The 19,660-nt window shown below is 33.2% G+C and overlaps 1 pseudogene; it reads left to right on the plus strand.

Moving 5' to 3' along the window:
- Positions 1–19,660, plus strand: part of LOC149179049 (floricaula/leafy-like protein FL1 pseudogene) — a 31,165-nt pseudogene that overhangs the window by 1,447 nt on the left and 10,058 nt on the right.

Raw genomic sequence — 19,660 nt, forward strand, 5'->3', positions numbered from 1 at the left:
TCAACTCTGTTGCATATAACTTGCTATATTCTTATTTTGCGCTATAATGGGAAAGTATGCTTCCAAGTTACTCTCACTTCAATTTTACTCTCACTTCAATTTCTTGGCCTGAAGGTAGCTTCCAGTATCAATTTTCAACTCTGTTGCATATAACTTGCTATATTCTTATTTTGCGCTATAATGGGAAAGTATGCTTCCAAGTTACTCTCACCAAACATCTAATGTTGGAAGTAGCAATCTGCACGTTGATGTCCAACTGATAAGAATGCCCACAATGCAAGCGGCATGTAGGTCCATCCATGGTAGAGCAACGCACCAACTGGGTTTAATTGTTAGCCCATGCAGTTTTCAACATGGCATCCGAGCCAGATGTTGAGGTTGATTGGCGGTGGTTAATTGCAGTGGCTAGGAAGCCTAAGTCAAAATGTAGCTTGACAATGGGTGTTTGAAATAGTAATCAACACCTTGATATCAAACCAGTAAGATCGCCCATATTGGAAAATATATATAGCTTCATGGGCTGGTTCCTGTGATGAATCGGGCATGTAGTTGCAGGTTGGAGCAACTCGCCAGCTTGGGTTTTTCCCTATCCTATTCATTATGGTATCAGAGTTCAGTGCTGAAGTTGTTTCGCATTAGGTAGGAGGGCTGATCCAAAATGTGGTTTGACAGGGATGTTGGACAATCAAAATGGGCATGTATCTTAAAGGTAGAGCAGCCCAAAGCCCTGGGTTTGAATCGTAGACAGTTAAATTTTCATCACAGACACTAGTTTTCACACACACAGTAATAGAAATTGATTTTGGTTGGCCGCGCTCTTTTGTTTCATTAATATTTTGGCAAAATCTCTGACCTCATCAGAATATTCTATAAGTTTTAAGGTAGCACGTATAGTAATGGGTGATTTTGGTTTCATTCTACAACAATATAGGTTTAATAAATTGAAACAGGAAAACAAATGCATTGTTTTAAACTGACATAACATTGAGGTACTGTATTTGTGATAAACCTGTTATTCTCAAGAAACTTGTAGGAAGTTTAGTTTCTGGTACCTGTTTCCCGTCTTTTAACGAGTGACTGGTTTATTGGGAAACCCATCTATTACTTGCGGGATCATTCATTTATGAAACAGTTGGCTTTTCATAAATAATATAGGCCATGTAATAGAATCAACCTAATGATAATGAAAAAGAGACCCAACGATATAAAATCATAAAATATTATTATCATATATCTTGAGAAATAATACAAGAGATTGGCTCAGAAGTTTGATGGTATTTGAAAATCTGTGTGAGACTATTACCTAGTTTCTGTTGACTACATTGTATTATCGAATGAATATTTGATGTTGGAAGTCAACATTGTGATCTTGGTTGGATGCTGGAGGAGAGTTTGGAAAGTAAATTTTAAATGTAAGGAGATCTTATTTAGTCTGACATTTTATTACAATGTAGAATTTTATGTAGTATTTTAAGTAGTGTGATTTTTTATTTTTTGTTTTTGTTCCCAGGCTGAGTCACATTTGATGGTTCTAGGCAGAAAAATTTTCAATATGAGTATTTTGTAAATGTGAAAATTAAAATTTTTCTTTTACAAAGTTTCCAATTTCAAAAGGTTGATAATTATTATTTTAATAATTTTTATTTATGTTTTTAAATTTTTATATTTTAATTTTTGGAAAACTTAATTTAAAAAAATGGTTTTAGAATTTTGTAGATAATTTTCTATTTATTATAAATATATATATAAAAATGTAATGTTAGATGGTTAAAAGTATTAAAAATAGTGAATTTATGTGAAATTAATATATAATAATATTATTAAAGTCACAATTAAGTCGGACATTGAATTGGTTTATGAGATCCCCTTGTTTGTGGGATAAGTGACCCACCTCCATGCACTAATTTGACTACTAAATCTACAAAAACATACATAATTTACCTTCTTGTTTAGAACCCGTGACTTCGTGTTATGATTAATTAGATGTAATTTAAATAGTTAGAAAAAATGCTATTAATATTTCCATCTAAATTCAATTTCATATATTAAACTCATAATTATAATATCTTTATAATAATTTTAAACATCATTAAATATCAAACTCATAAAATATAAAAATATTTCTTGATAAAATTACATTATTTAAATTCAATTCTACCTATTTAATTCATAATTAGAATATTCTTATAATAATTTCAGGAATGAGGTTACTCAAGCCATAGTGGGAAAATCTAAATGGGAAAAGATGAATTTGGTTGATTGGCCTTTTGACTGGTTATATGATAAGACAATAAAAACATATAAGGTTCTTCCCTTCCTGTTTTCTTATGGGGACCCCAAATAAGATGATATTTCAGGATTTGGTTATCACATCTGCAGAGGTAGCATGAAAGGTTAGAATGGCTTGAGCTGATAATGAAGTACTTCTCAAATAGATTACTCCTAGAATATTATTAATGCCTTGTATAATCCATGAAATTCCTTGAGGCTTCTTTGATGAAGCAAGTCAAGGAAACCCTCGTATATGTGGAGCAGGGGTTGTTTTGACTCTACGCACTACCTTAAGTTGAAGTATGTTGTTGGCCAAGGTTCAAACAATCGACCTGAATTATGTACCCCTTGGCTTTTGTTGAAAATTGCAGAGGAAAGAGGATTGAAAAAAATTCAAGTGTATGGAGATGCAACATTGGTAATTTCAGTCTGCTCCCAATTATGAAGATTGTCCAAGAGATATAAGCCTCTTTTGAAATTACTTCATTTTCACATGTATACCGTGAATTCAATACAAAGGTGGATAAGTTGTCTAAAGAAGCTTCTCTCTTGCAGGAGGGTTGCTTAACTTAACTTGAATTCAGAGGAGGCACCCTCGTTTTAGCTACAAAAATAAATTTGTATTTAACTGGTCTTTCGGTACCAGATGGTGGTTTTTGTAGAGGTTTTTCAGATCCATTGTAAGAACTGTGAGTTTTAAATTCACAGGATAAGTAAGATGTTTGGTTGATGTTTTTTGATGGAATAATTGTCTATAAGACAATAAAATAAGACTTAAAATTGTGGTTGTAGTCTTTTGGCTCTGGTTGGGGTAGACAATGCAGATAACAAGAGAGGCTTGAGTCCGTACACGATTGAAAAATGTATATTCTGATTTCATTCTCAGAAATATCAAATATAAGGATTTTTTTATTTAAATAAAAATAATAGTTTGGATCTCCAAAAGGGAAAGAAATGTCCGAGGGTTAGGAGGTAGGAGAAGAGCTTTGTAAAGTTCCATTAATATTAATCTAAAAGTACCACGCAAGTTGGAAATAAAAATTCATTTTTATTGCTAAAAACTAATTACACCCAAATGTGTGCTACTGCACGGGAATCAAATCAAGGTAAATGCCAAACGAGAATGATTCGAAGTTAGTGAACTTACCAAAGATAAGTTATTCTTCCTTGAGGCACTAATGTATGGATGCTATAAAAATTGGTCCATCCAAGGGCACGAACAAAGTAGTGGAGTAGAAGGAATCCGTAAGATAATAGATTTGTGTCATGGAAATCGATCCCCGCACCTCCAATTATTCATGTGTGACACTAATATCTGGAGCTGAGTAAGCATTTATGTCAGTAAATCTCCACGGGCAATTGACTATAATCGTGTCCTCTCTCGCCGGAATAGTCAAAATTAATTATGTTTCGGCCAAGTTTATCATATCAAATAAGAGATAAATGAGAAGAGCATAATTTAGGGTTAACTCGTCGACCACTTCTCTTTGCTCACCTTTCCTTTCATTATTTATTCACGAAACAGGCACCGAACAAATCGATATTTTATGGGGCGAGCTATTGAAGAGATCCTCCTCCATCCTTCGATCCCTCAATGTATCCAAATTTGACCCCAAAACCCTAACTACCAGTGAATCACTGCCACATTTCCTATGAAAATGTAGAACAAATCTACAACTAAGCCATTAGAGTTTAATTGGTGCTTCTCCATTTGTGATGATTAATTACCTTTATAATTCAATCACTTATGACAGGTTTGATACGTATGTAAGTCATACATTGGTTGGACTGGTCTACGTTGGAAGGCTACCACTTACAAGCATGCAAATCCAATTGTTTTATCAACTTCTCTTAGGCGATTTCATCGATCATGCCACTTTTCCTAACCTGGGGTAATTACCTCCCCTAGAGAAAGCTACGGTAAGGTTGGCTTGTAGCACGGGTTAGGAAAGTAGACTTAAAAAACCCATTCACAATGCATGGATTGAGCCTGTGGACCGAAGCTCCGTAGTGTTACTGTTGGAGGAAGGGTGCAACTCTATGCGTCTGTTTCTATGCTTATTAGTATCTAGCCCTAGGTCGGTGGCCTTGTCTTTCATTGGATAATCCTTGTTTTGTGTTAGCCTTTGTGATTGTATGATGAGCCGATTCGAAGAATGAGAATCGATCTAGAAATCCTAAGATCAATCCAGTGAACTGTAACTGTTTCCATATATTATTAGGGAAGATTGGAGATCAATCTTAATATAGAGCCGTACCAAACTATTGTTCCGCCCTTTCCATTTTTACAACAATCCAAAATTAATTCATATACATTATTATTCAAAACCCAATTTTCAAAACACCTAAAAAAGGAAACGCCTGAAATTAATTTGTGTAATGTGGGTGTTGTGCTATAATTTGTGAAATATTTGGATTCTGGTGGGCTGGCTGTAGGTGTTAAGGATAATCGTTCAAAACTGGAAACTACTTCTTCAAGTTCGGGTAGAACTTCTTCTTTGGTTTTCTTTGGAGTATCAGTCATCAACCTCCAAATTTAGCTATTCTTCTAAAATAGTAGACTTATTTAATTTACTTGGTATATGGAAAATCCTCAAATTTACCATGGAACCAAAAGGAAATAAAACCCCAGTTCATAACCTTATTGCGTCCAGAATTTAAATTAAATCACGTGCATCTTCCGATGCGATCACCATCAGATCTGACCCCTTCAAGCAGATGGTCACGATTAACTGAGCTATTAACTTAGTTTTATAAATTATCGTCTGATTTTGGAATTAACATCTGCGCTTGTTGGCATGCGATGACCATTAGATCTATTGGATCTGTCTGATCAGATAATTCTGATCTTCTTATGGGTTTCTTGCGAATTTGTCAGGTTTCCTCATTCCGCCAGACTTAGCACTTCCACCAAGTTTATTTCTCATCTGTCAGATTCATGATATCGCTAACTAACTCTGTGATTTCGAAATACATCCAAGTTATTTCAATGCACAATGAGTGAAGATTTAGATGCGACAACACAAGATTATAAAAAATCTAATTCTAAAGGGCTCAAACTGGAAATCAACAAAACTTAGAAATATTTCGAAGGAAATTAAAACCTCCAGGATTTGACCATTCATGCATAGTATTCACAGAGATACAAAGAGATTCCAAATTTTACATTCCAATCCTCCTCAGCCAAAATCCCATTCTACTAATTCAAAACTTACATAAATACCTGTACATACAAAAATTAGATCCTAAATCAATGGATCGAATCTGTCTAATCCTAGATAATATCTAATCTGCATGATATTCTCCTCAAGAATCTCAACTAAGCCTAAATACTTGAATTAATTACAAGATAATTCAAATCCCTGAATTCTAGCTCAAATCCTATCTAGAAAGCTTTGTAAAGTGACAGCTAAAGGATCCCACTCCTTTGCTTGTAAACTTTTTTTTTTGTATTTTTGGAATAAAATTTGAAGTCTTTTGTCTTCAAGCCTCATGCTCCTGCATTATACTCCTGAGGAAAAAATTCTTCATGGGCTCCTATCCATAAGATCTTCTACAGAACTTCCCAACTTCTGTAGCATGGCATCTGTCATCCAGGTAGCATCAACAATTGGTTGATCCTTCCACTTGATCAAATACTAAAAATACTCCTATCCTCTTATCTTTTTAAAAAATCTCTTATCTAAAATATTTTCTGGCTGCAATGTCTTTGCTGTAGGTAACTGTTTTAGCCAGTCAACCTCTTGTTCTTCTTTATATTCTACTGTATCATCTGCATTTCTATTTTCATACATGTACAAATCAACAACATTGAAAATTGGAGATATTCCAATGTTAGGGGGTAATTCAATTTCATATGCATCTGCATGATCCAACTTTCTTAAATTTTAACTTGTTATACTCCCTTCTTGGAAATCTTTCTTTCCTCAGGTGTGCTAAAACCAAATCTCCAACCTCAAAATTAACTTCTCTCTTCTTCAAATCTTCTCTGCTCTGCTCTTTTACTTTATGTTGCTATCTTGTAACTGATGTTTTACCTATTCATGTATTGCTTGAATCTTTGAAGAAAAACCTTCTCCTTTAGCATTTCTCATTTCAACTTTTCCCAAGTCTCTTAATTTAGACACTCCTCTTAGGTGCATTCCATAAACTATATGGAATGGAATCTTCCCTGTACTCCTGTTAGGAGAATCATTATAAGCATATTTAGCCTGTGCCAAAATTTGATCCCATTGTTTTGGATGTTCATCTGCAAGACTCCTTAGAATATTACCCATGCTTCTATTTGCAACTTCAGTCTGAGGATGATAAGTTGAACTGAAACTCCTTTTAGTACCAAGTTTCTTCCACAAGGTCCTCTAGAAATGACCAACAAATCTGGTGTCTCTATTTGAAACAATACTCTTAGGTAACCCATGCAACCTTACAATCTCCTTAAAAAATAGATTAGCAATGTGAGTAGCATCATTGGTTTTATAATATGGAATAAAATATGCCATTTTAGAAAATATGTCAACCACAACATAAATTGAATCATTTCCTCTTTGAGTTTTTGGTAAACCCAAAACAAAGTCCATACTTACCATATCCAAAGGTCTATCTGGAATAGGTAATGGAACATAAAAACCCATGTTTTGGCTCCTTCCCTTTGCATACTAACAGACTTTACAATTTTTTACATACTCCTCCACTTCAGATCTCATCTTCAGCCAGCAATAAAACCGATTCATCTGCTCATAAGGCTTGTCTGCACCAAAATGTCCTCCAAGTCCACCACTATGTTTCTCCTTGATTAAATTTCCCCTCATAGGGAAATTTGGTATGCATAGTTGATTTCTTTAAACAACAATCCTTCTTGCAAGAAAAAATACAGCCACTTGATTTTGTCTAACAAAATAGGATATTTACAAGCTTCAAATGCTTCTTTAAAATGTAAATCTTTCTCATATAATTCCTTAAGAAAATCAAAACCCAACACTTGAATTTGACTTTCCTGAACTAAGATACTTTTTCTACTTAAGGCATCTACTACTTTGTTTAATTGGCCATTTATATGTTTTAATACAAAATTAAAACTTTGAAGATATTCTACCCATTTTGCATGTTTCTGACTAATCTTTGGTTGTTTCATAATGTACTGCAATGCATGATTGTCTGAATAAAGTATAAACTCCTTAGACACCAAGTAATGTCTCCAGTTTCTCAATGACTGCACAACTGCATAAAATTCCTTATCATAAGAAGAATATTTCTTCTTCGATTCATTCAGTTTTTCACTGAAATAAGCTACAGGTCTGTCCTCCTGACTTAAAATAGCACCAATAGCTTCTCCACTAGCATCACATTTCACTTGAAAAGGTTTATTAAAATCAGACAAACTTAAAATACGATTTTCAATGATCTTTCTTTTTAATTGCTGGAAGTTCTTTTCTGTATCACCGATCCATTTAAATGGTTGTTTATCCTTCTTTATAGTGTCAATAATAGAAGCATTGATCTTACTAAAATTCCTTATGAATTTTCTATAAAAACTAGCAAGACCATGAAAACTTCTTACCTCAAAAACACTTTTCGGTGAAGGCCACTCTATGATTGCCTTTATCTTCTCTGGATCCATCTTTAATCCATCAGCAGAAACAACAAAGCCCAAATATACCAACTCTTCCTTCATGAATGAACATTTATTTAAATTTAGCAGTAACTTTTCTTGTTGTAGCTTCTGTAAGACATAATTCAGATGTCTCATATGCTCCTCTTCAGATCTACTATAAACTAATATATTATCTAGATATACTATTACAAATTTACCAATAAATTCTTTTAGCACTTCATTCATAAGCCTCATAAATGTACTAGGATCATTTGATAACCCAAAAGGCATTACCATCCATTCATACAGTCCTTCATTTGTTTTAAAAGCAGTTTTCCATTCATCTCCTCCTCTAATCCTTATTTGATGATACCCACTTTTTAAATCCATATTTGTAAAATATCTTGCTCCACTTAAACAATCCGCCAAATCTTTAATTCTAGGTAATGGAAATATGTACCTGATTGTTATTTTGTTGATTTCTCTTGAATCAGTGCACATTCTCCAGCCTCCATCTTTCTTTGGACTCAACATTGTTGGCACTGCACAAGGACTCAAACTCTCTCTAATCATTCCTTTATCTAATAGTTCCTGAACTTGTATTCTGATTTCTTCATTTTCTGTGGGAGTCATCCTATAAGTTGCTTTATTTGGCATATTTTCCCCTGGAATCAAATCTATATGATGATTGATTTTTCTAATGGGTGGTAACTCATTAGGAAAATCATCTACAATGATATCACAATAGTTTTCCAGCATCTCTTGAATTTCAATTGGCAAATCAGAAATTTTGGTAGAAGTAGTTATTACCTTAGGTTTGCAAATCAATGCAAAATTTACCTCATTCTCTTCAATCTACTGCAAGTATTCTTTTCCACTCAGCAATAAAGTCCTTGGATCAAATTTTCTTGATACATCCTCTTCTTCCATAGGCAGCAATGTATGATTAATACCATCTTTACCAAATTTGTATGTGTTCTTTTTCCCATCATGAATAGTTCCTTTGTCATACTGCCAAGGTCTTCCCAACAATATGTGACACACACCCATAGACATCACATCACATCGAATTTTGTCTTTGTAGCTGCCCAACTGCAACTCCACTTCACATTGTTCATTCGCTAACAACTGATGTCCTTTTTGAAGCCATGACACCTTGTAAGGTGTTGGATGTTTCTTTGTCTTTGATTTCAACTTTTCCACCACTTCTGTAGAGACCAAATTATCGATGCTCCCACTATCAATTACCATTTGACAACATTTTCCTTGAACCTTGCACACAGTCTTGAACAAAGCCTTTCTCTATGTTGGTTCAAAAACTTCCTTTGCTAGCTTTAACAAAACTTTGTTAACTACCAAAGATTCCCCTTTCTCTAGTACATTTTCTTCTTCTGGCACCTTTGCTACTTCCTCTTCAGTCTGAGCAACAATCACATTTCTCTGATTTCTCCTTTCATTTTTTGGGCACTCATAGGCTCTGTGTCCTAGCTTGTTACATTTGTAACATCTGATTTCTCTTCCTCTACCTCTGCTTCCTCTTCCTCTATAAAAACTCCTTCTGCCACTTGCATCACCTTCTCTGTGTGTATGTTGATTCGAGCTACTGATAGCTCCATCTATAGGTGTTGTATATCTTCCTCTACCACCTTGACTTCCTCTTCCTCTGAAAGTACCTTTACTTTTGGCATATTGATTCCTCATGAGTTTTTCTTCAACCTTCAATACCATCTGATAAGCCTCTTCTATTGTCTTGGGAGACAACACACTTATCTCATCTTGGATCTCCATTCTGAGACCATTTATATATTTTGCAACCTTCTCATCTACATCTCGAATTTGTCCAACTCTTATGCTCACTTTGTAAAATTCCTCTGTGTATTCTTTCACTATCAAAGACCTCTGTCTAAGATTCTACATTTGTCTAAATAATGAAAGTTGATAATCACTTGGCAAAAACTTACCTCTCAACTTTTCCACCATCCTGTTTCTATTTTTAATTGGCTACTTACCAAGTCTCCTTCTTTCTTTCTGTACTCTATCCCACCAAAGTGTTGCATGTCCTTTCAATTTTGTGACAACAAATTTCACTCTCTTTCCTTCTTCCATTTCTTCATAATTAAAGAATTTATCCATGTCATTAATCCAGTCTATCAACTCCTCAGGGTTTAAATAAACTGAAACCTCAAGTCTGGGTTTAGATGTGGATCCCAATGCTGATTTAAAGAATCTCATTTCAGGAGTAACTTCTGTAGGTTCCTCTTCTTTTGCAACTTCAACTTTAGGTTCACTGACATCTCCAGCACCTGCATCTCTTTGATTTCCCATTTCCACTGCTTCTAATCTAGTTTGCATCTGTTGCATAACTTCCAACACTTCAACATTTGCAACTGGTCTTCCTCTTCTTTGACCACCACCACGTCCTCTTCTAATTCTGAAAGCCATGTTGGATTTCTTTTTTCTGATCTTTGAGATCTTGCTCAGTGTCAATAGGTGCTCTGATACCACTAATGGTGGGCTGGTTGCAGGTGTTAAGGATAATCATTCAAAACTAGAAACTACTTCTTCAAGTTCGGGTGGAACTTCTTCTCGGGTTTTCTTTGGAGTATCAGTCATCAACCTCCAAATTTAGTTATTTTGCTAAAATAGCAGACTTATTTAATTTACCTGGTATATGGCAAATCCTAAAATTTACCACGAAACCAAAAGGAAATAAAACCCCAGTTCATAACCTTATCGCGTCTGGAATTTAAACTAAATCACGTGCATCTTTCGATGATATCACCGTCAGATCTTACCCCTTCAAGCAGACGGTCACAATTAACTGAACTATTAACTTAGTTTTATAAATTATCATGTCTGATTTTGGAATTAACATCTGCGCTTGTTGGAACGTGATGACCATTAGATCTGTTGGATCCGTCTGATTGGACGATTCTAATCTTCTTTTGGGTTTCTTGCAAATTTGTCAGGTTTCCTTGTTCTGCCAGACTTAGCACTTCCACCAAGTTTATTTCTTATTTATCAGATTCATGATATTGCTAACTAACTCTGTGATTTTGAAATACATCCAAGTTATTTCAATGCATAGTGAGTGAAGATTTAGATGCGACAACACAAGATTATACAAAATCTAATTCTAAAGGGCTCAAACTGGAAATCAACAAAACTTAGAAATATTTTGAAGGAAATTAAAGCCTCTAGGATTTGACCATTCATGTGCTATTCACGGAGATACAAAGAGATTCCAAATTTTACATTCCAATCCTCCTCATCCAAAATCCCATTCTACTAATTCAAAACTTACATAAATACCTGTACATACAATAATCAGATCTTGAATCAATGGATCGAATCTGCCTAATCCTAGATAATGTCTAATCTACATGATATTCTCCTCAAGAATCTCAACTAAGCCTAAATAATTGAATTAATTACAAGATAATTCAAATCCATGAATTCCAACTCGAATCCTATCTTGTAAAGTGACAGCTAAAGGATCCCACTCCTTTTCTTGTAAACTTTTTTTGGTATTTTTGAAATAAAATTCGAAGTCTTTTCTTTTCAAGCTTCATGCTCCTGCATCATATTCTCTAATTGCAAATAATTCAGCCTAGCTCTATTTGACAATCATTGTGCACACTGTCCTGGTCACATGGGATCCTAAACAGGTGGATGACATGATTGATTTTGTGGGGTGTGATGTCTCGGGCTTGGATTTGTAGTGTGTTCTTTGTTCATTATGGCTTCTCCTCTACCAAGAGTTATGGTTATATCATCTGGTGCTACTTTGTTTTTTTGGGCGGGAATTAGCTCATAGTAAATAGATTTAACAACGCGCTCAATTTTGAGTTGTGTTAAATTATGGGATGGATAGATATATTTGAATATTGAACAGTCCATGTTAAATTTATTTGAAGATTTTAGAAATTTGTTTTCTTCTTGACATTTGTGTTTTATTTTTTTAAATGGTGTGGAAAATAATAATTCTTCTTCATTTTGAAATGTCACAAAAGTATGCATGTTGATCATTTTGGAGATCAAAAGTTAATAATAGCTTAAATATTTTGAGATGTAAGAGTGAGATACTTGACACAATGAGTTTCTACATCTTGAATAAGATATTTGTTTCACTTTAAATATTAGGATTTTCTGATGGGTACATTATGATGTTAGTAGTGTTTGGTAGCTTATAACAACACCATATTTTTCATTTTTTTTATAGCATAGTTTTTTGCATCTGCACATTGAGTAGGGTTTGATTCATATGCCTATGAACATCATTGTAACCTTGCTCATCATATCATTTTTAGTATTTCTCGCAAGTTTAGTGATAACCTATCTAGTATCAATTTCACATACATAGCTCCATCACTAAATTGAGAAGTGGGGAGAATATCCATCTAAGCTGGGAGGACCTAATGTGACACATTAGGCCATGATCGCCAAGGAGCATCATCACTAGTAGTTCACCTCCCATGAAGGATACCTTTCTATATCTTAAATGCTAGTTTTTTAGTTAGTTTCATATTTTGTTTCTTCTTCTAGCCTTTAATTTTTATGCATGCCAAATTTAAGGATTGACTCTTCAATTGATGCTCTCTTTGTAAAACTATAAAAAATCCTTTCCAAATGAATAAGAACCAACAATTTTATTTGGGATTCATTTATGAATTAATTTATCTATTCTTTGGGCATTAGTTTGCATTTCTTTGTCGATGTTTGAGATAAATATCATTAAACCTTATCACACTTATTCTTCTACATGAAAATTTGCTAGGTTTTGACAACATACCAATAATACAATGAGTGACATACCTAGACCCTTAGTCTAAGGCATGTTACCATAAATCCAACTCTAATACCGTTTTGAAAGAAATCTCATTTAGAAATATTTCTATGTATCGTAGTCCCTTAGACAATGTCCATCCCCTCTAGGGGTCTGACATAGATTGGTAAGGAATCTCTTAGTTATGGGATATAGGAAATGCAGATACAACTGGAGCACTTACAACAAACTTTACACAAGCTCTTGAGTGATTTCTAAATTATAACGCCTCACAAACATGCAAAGCTAGTTCTTATCATAAATATCAACTCTAGAGATTGTTTTCAACACAAATTGTATTTTCTCCTCTTGTAGCAACAAAACTCTAGTTTTTTTTGTCCCCTTGCTTTTTGAAAGTTAGCTATCTCCTCTACTCAAATTCCTTTTCTTATGCATGTTTTGACTTAGACGATTCAAAAGATAATTTTACTCATCACATGTTCTCACATCTAGGTGAGATGACTCTCTCACCCACCTCTTACATGCATTCAATAAAACCACTCCCCTCATGAGTGTACTTAGCTCATGCTTCAATAACTAATTGATATGACTCTTCTACCAACCTCAAAAATGCATTCAATGACTGGTTTTAATAAGTTGAATGGGGATTATATGGTAATGAAAATTAATTGACGCTAATAACATGGGTTTTTAGGCATGTGTGATCTACCTTTGGACCCATTTTTATCCCCCTCCTTTATGGAATGATAGGTCCTCCATGAATATGTTCTTGTCCATTTTATAACCAGTGATGTATTTTATATTATTATTTTCAATATAAATGTTTACATATATTTTTTTGTTTGATATTGTGTCCATGACTTGTGGGACTAGCATGTGATCTAAGAAACCATAACCTAGGGCATCTAAGCCATAAAAATCACTTGACAATCACACTAGGCCTATACCACACCAACCCTTAACATGGATAATTTGTTTTGGTGTCTCCTCCTGACTATTGCGAGTTTCGCACATTGGTCACCTTACATAATGAAACCATCAAAATCCAATAATGCTAGTGATATTTGGCTACATTTTTACATATTATATATCTTGGCATTTACACATTCATCATATTTAAAAATATACATTTCTAATCTAGCGATCAAAATTAGGGTGTTACATTACCCCCCCCCCCCCCCCCCCCTCCCCCTACATTTTTTCACTATCTTTAGTGCACATCACCATATAGGTTTACAGGTAGATACATAATTTTTTTTACATATTAGCACTCTATAATTTGACAAATTAGTAAATCCTATAGACATTCCAAATTCCCAAATCTCACTCTCCCTCAACCTACATAATCAAAGGAAGAGTACTCCCTTCTCTCCATCACAATCCTTTAGTTTGTCCCACTTACCTTTGAGGGCTCAACCACTGGTCGGACATGAAATATATAAGCTATGGAATTTAGTAATCCTATCTATAAAAAATGGAGTCTTAAATCATTTATGCACGAATGTACATTCATATTTCCTCAAAATATGCAAAAATCTATGGATAGTCCTCCCAAATAGCCTCTTCATGCTCCCATGTGGTATCTTCAAGATTGCAGTAGGTCCACTAGACCTTTACCAAGATAATGGCTTTGCACAGGAGAACTTCTTATTTTGAGTCTAAGATTCATATTGGCTCCACTTCAAATTCCCTTTTGTGCTCCACCTAGACCATAATCTAATCCATCACAAGGTTAGGATTAGGCACATACTTTTTCAATAAAGATACATGAAACACTTTTATGAATATTCATGGATGCAAGTAATGCAAGAATGTATACAACCAACCTTATCCTATCTAGGATTTCAAATGGTCCACAATATTGTGTTACCAATTCTCGGTAGCTTCCCAATTTTAGTGAGCTCTTTTTAGCCTTCACTTTGAAAAACACATGCCTAACCAATATAAATTATCTATGCATTTTTCCTTTGTTTGCACAACTTTCTACCTATCTCATGCATCCTTTTTATTTTTACTTATCTTTAACATATGTTCTTCCATCTCTTTTAGAATATATAGCCCAACAATCACTTTGTTTTCTAGGTTATTCGATCCCAACTCAAAATATAACTTCACAATTTCCTTTTTATATAAATTTTCACAATATTGGATTCCTTATCAATCAACTTAATTGAAATAATATGTGTGTCTTTTGTAATCTTGTCCATCACTACCATGATGGAATAATCTCACCTTTTTATCCTTGGTAGCTTGGTTATTAAATTTATGGTAACAATCTATCATTTGCATTTAGGAATGGACAATTGATATAGAAATCATGTTGGATGTCTATGTTTAGCCTTTACCTTCTAACATTACACGCATTTGGCTACGTAATCAACCACATTCTTTTCATACTAAGTCGAAAATACTAGATTCTTATAGCTACAATAGTTTTCTACTACCCTAGGTGTCCAACATATGGTGCATTGCACATTTCTCTTATCACTAATTTTCTCAATTCTTGAGAATTAGGAACATAAACTTGTGTTCCTTTGCAAGAGGATTCCATCCTCTTCTATCATGTAATATTTAATTTTTTGGTGTGAATTACCTTGTTGTAAGCCTTCTTTAATTTGTAAATAGCGTTAGTTTGATCCTAATCTTCCAAAATTATTCTTTTTAAGTCTATGTTGTATATGCTAATAGCTATAGCATGCATTACATGCACCCTCTTGTTGAGTGCATTAACCTCTTTATTCTCTTTTCCCTTAATGTTTTTGATGTCAAAGTTAGATTCACTAGGGCATTCCAACCATCTAATTTTTCTATGTGAGTATTTCAAACTGTTATGGTCTATTTTCAACTCAATTTCTCATCCCATAAGATAATGTCTTCACATTTTCAATGCATGGATAACATTTGTAAGCTCCAAGTCATGGGTAGCATAATTTCTTTCGTGTTCTTTGATTTTCTTCAATTCATATGACATGCCTATCTTGTATAAGGGGCCCATCAAGTCCTTCTTTACATGCATTTATGCACACAAAAATATCCTCATTTGGATTTGCATTATTTATGATAGGTGCATTGGTTAATAAATATTTCAGCAATTGAATATTATCTTCATAATTTGTAGTCCATTAAGCCTATACTCATTTTTGTTGCAATCAAATAATTGAATGTGCAATATTATAGAAACCTCCAATTAATATCATGTGGTAACTAGGTAAACCCATAAACAATGTCACCTTTGAAATATTCTTTGGTGATAGCCAACCTTTGATGGATTTAGTCTTCCCTGGGTCCATTGTTATGCTCTCCTCTAAGACATTGTGAACTAAATCATGGATTTTCCTTTGATAGAAAGTGCAATCACTCAACTTGGCATACAATTATTGCTCTTGCAACACCTATAACACCATCCTCAAATGTCACTCATGCTCCTCTTTTGTCTTAGAGTGTATAATAATATTACCCAAGAACGAAATAACAAATTAGTCTATATAAACTCTAAACACTCTATTCATCAAACATATAAAACTAGCAATTACACCACATGTTTCAAAGTAAATGTTGTAAGGTGGTAGCATACGAAACAATAGCATAGAAGAAAGAAAAACTTGTATGCAATTTTGTTTCTTTACTAGAATTTCCTTTTTATCATACATTATGTTTCATGGAAATTTAAACCAGGCCAATATTCTAGAATATGTTCAAAATGAAGGTATTCCACAACATCTTAACTCCAAAGGATTTTTGAAAATTTTATTCATTAATATTCATAAACTATTATAACTAAATGATTTAAATCAAACATTTCATAGCACAAGTAATCTCATATCACATTTTATTCACAATGCAATGGATAATAGTTTTTGTTAGAAGGGTTTCAAGATATTTTATGTGCATTTTGAGTCATTTTTATGTCAAATGTTGTTATGAGTAGAAAATTTTAGTCATTTAAAGTCATTTTTATGTACTTAACATTGCAGATGGATTTAGAGGCCCTCTTAAAGGGTTCTCTAAATTTTAACACTGCAAATGGACTCAAAGACCCCCTTGTCTCTAAATTTAACATTGCAGATGGATTCAAAGAAGGGGGTCTTTGAATCCATCTGCAATGTTAAAATTTAGAGACAAAATGTTATTCATAGTTTGAACACTGTAGATGGATTCACTTTGTCTCTAAATTTTAACAATGCAGATGGATTCAAAGACCCATGTAGTGCAATGTAACACTTCAATATCAAAATTGTAATTTTCCATTTTCGAAGTGACATAATTAAAAACTACTAACATAACTGAGTAATTCATATATTTGTTGTGCTTGTTATTTTGTAATATTTTTATTCTTGGACTATAGTAGTCATTTAAGTTAATCATTATTAATTTTACACTTATTATCCAGTCACATATTTTATTCCTTGACTAAATTAGTCATTTACGTTAGTCACTTTTAGATTGGTCACTTATTATTTAGTCGTATATTTTATCCATAAACGAAATTAGTAATTTAAGTTAGTCATTTTTAGTTCAGTCACTTAAAATTATTCAAATTTAGTAGCAATTCACTTGAAATAATTGGGTGACAAACCTTTTTAGTCACCTAGTTACTAATTTCATCATTTTCTACTAGTGATTGTACCTTCTTTTGTTTTCAGAAAAGGAACTTAGTATTGATGGTAGGGAGAAGGATTTGAAGAAAGAGGAGAACATTAACACTAGAGAGGAAAACACAAAAAGAGAGAGAAGAGAACCAATCTAGTGATACCCTTAAATCCAATATCCCACATAAGACACACACATATAGATTGATGTTCAAGTCTTCTGAGTTGGTGAATTCACTTGCAATGGCTTTGCAACACAATGGTAATGTTTTGTAGTGATGAAACAACATTTCATGTCTAAATTGTAGTCCAACTAATGGTAAGTTGGAAACTCATATTGTAATACATATAATATAATTTATGTGGTTGAAATTATTTATAGTTGCATTTGATATTGCTTAGTATTTTAATTAACATATGTAACTTTGCATTTTCATATTAGATGAACTAGTGCACATTGTATGACAATTTTTTTAATTTAGTCGCAAAATCATACTAATTAATTTATGTCGATTAATAATGAACACATAAAATCAATCTAAAACTACTAAATTAGTAGATTATATTGACTAATGATAAACACAAACAAAATGAATATACGACTAAATTAGTCGTTTATACTGATTATTAATGAAAATAAATGAAATGATAAACTACTAAATTAGTTGTTTATATAATGAAATATGAAACTACCAAAAAAATATAAATGACTATTGTAAATGATTAATTTGTGACTACAAATGACAACTAAATTTGCATATATATGACTATTAGTAGCTAATTTACAGTATCTTATAACACGACATAAATTTAGTCATATTTCTTTAGTCATTAATTGGTTTTCTCGGATGATCATGTAGTAATATATTTTGTTGTATATTTGGTCATTAATTGTGGCCATTAATGACTAAATTAATGACCAGATTTATGATTGAATATACTACTAGACAATAAAATTGAGACAACCAATTAATGACTAGGTCAAAAATGACTAAAAGTTGGTCGTGTTATAAGATACTGTAAATTAGCTACTACTGGTCATCGACTGAAAAATGGTCGTTTATATGAAAATTTTAGTCATTGTTTTAGTAATTAATTAGCCATTTTGCACTAGTGTATTTAATTATAAATTATGACTATCAGATAATTATTAGTTTGAATAATTAGTTTGAAATTGCATTTTTAGTATTTCTGTCTACATGAAAATATTTGGAAAAAAGGTACTTTTGTGACTAGTTAAGTTCGAGTGAATCTAAATACACAAGAAATTATGGTGCCTCGATGTTTCTCTAGTGGTTATCTGCTCGTTGTACCAATTTCTCCCATGTCCTCTATTTCTTTCAGTGAATTCCTCTATGATAATGTCCAATGCCAATGCAATGGACATTTATCCTCGATGTTTTCTTGAGCCAAAAGGAACCTCCCTAAGTAACAACCAAAAAGTAGCATCAAATATATTAGTGGGGGCCAAAATGCAGTAATTATATGACAAGCCAAGAAACACTGCACGTTAATCACCTTCCCTTTAATATTGATTAATAATTTCTTTGCATGATCATGTAATACTAAAGTGTCAAGTAGGGACATTTAAATTTATTCATCCATCAATATCACCTTTGAGAGTGCTTAGTAGTTAATACTTCCTATTACACACACATTAGATCACCAACTTCAAGGATAGCAATATAAACGCAACAAAAATGAAATTAAAAGAAAGGCTAGGAAGTCAAATGCGACTAATCTAGAGTCAAGAAAATACCAATCCCTTCACATTAGCAAGGCGTTCTTAGGAACTAAAACAAAAATTCCTTCCATTGCATCATTTTCACCTTTTATTTAATTCCTTTAATTGAGAACATAACTTTCAGAAAAAAAATCATTGAAAATCATCTCAAAATCCTAATAAATGCTCGAGTGATTTTCATATCAATTAAACAGAAAGGAAACCGTTTGATATGATTTTAACTTGCAGAATATATTGAAGAATATGAAGCTTTCTCATCCCTTTCTCCTAATCAAGTTGTAAGCTGTGGGTTCCAATCAAGTAATCAATTTCCCTCCAAGATAGTTAAGAGAACACTTTGGAGAAGGGCTTCTAAAAGCATTGGGATAGTAGAAATGGAATTAACTAGGATGAAAATGAATCACTTTAGTGGGTGATCCAAAATATGTGAACGCAACTGAAGATGATTTTATACTCCCTCCACACATTTTAAACAGAAACCATTCAGCTGCATCTCATATATTCTCCAGCTTTCTGTAATATGTAATTCTTTGAGCAAGAATAGAGCATTCATAAATACTATCATGAAAGAGGACTCTTCATAATCCTAATAAGTTGGTCTCTAACAAATAAACAATTTCATGTAGTGAATAAATATTACATGGTATATTTCAGTGATTAAAATGAAAACTTTATCCTTA

This window comes from Pinus tabuliformis, chromosome 4_1 (assembly GCF_031772625.1).
Source record: "Pinus tabuliformis cultivar Carrire ecotype Pingquan chromosome 4_1, CPIR1, whole genome shotgun sequence".
NCBI lineage: Eukaryota > Viridiplantae > Streptophyta > Pinopsida > Pinales > Pinaceae > Pinus > Pinus tabuliformis.